This window comes from Aptenodytes forsteri, unplaced genomic scaffold (genome assembly GCF_000699145.1).
Source record: "Aptenodytes forsteri isolate BGI_AS27 unplaced genomic scaffold, ASM69914v1 Scaffold236, whole genome shotgun sequence".
NCBI lineage: Eukaryota > Metazoa > Chordata > Aves > Sphenisciformes > Spheniscidae > Aptenodytes > Aptenodytes forsteri.
The window spans coordinates 3,074,291-3,074,668 of NW_008794456.1; the positions used below are offsets into that span (position 1 = coordinate 3,074,291).

The 378-nt window shown below is 52.9% G+C and overlaps 1 protein-coding gene across 1 annotated transcript in view; it reads left to right on the forward strand.

Moving 5' to 3' along the window:
• Positions 1-378, forward strand: part of OXT (oxytocin/neurophysin I prepropeptide) — a 2,897-nt gene that overhangs the window by 1,966 nt on the left and 553 nt on the right. The window lies entirely within an intron of this gene.

The following is a 378-nucleotide window of genomic DNA, read 5'->3' on the forward strand; positions in this document are numbered from 1 at the left end:
TTTAAGCGATTCTTAACTTGAAATAAAACTTGTACAGAAAAATAAAAAAAAAATATATAAAAATAAAAGCCTGTGTTTTTCGTGCGCTTGCCTGCTTCAGGTGCAGACTCAGGAGGGCTGGCTGGAGAGAAAAGGCCATTTTTAGGAAAGCGTAGATAAAAAGCAAGGATTTAAGGTCGATTCTCACAGCTGGCGTTTCATCCGAGCGAGGGAGGGCGGAGGGACCCGCGCTCAGGCCGCCCTGGGCTCCGGCTGAACCGCGGCAAACGCCAGGCTGGTATCGGGCAGCCCAAACCCAGCAGTTTTGGGGCCAAAGTTGAGAGGGCGGCTCGCTCCGCAAGACCGCAGCGAGCCAGAACCGCCGAAGAGGGCCCAGAG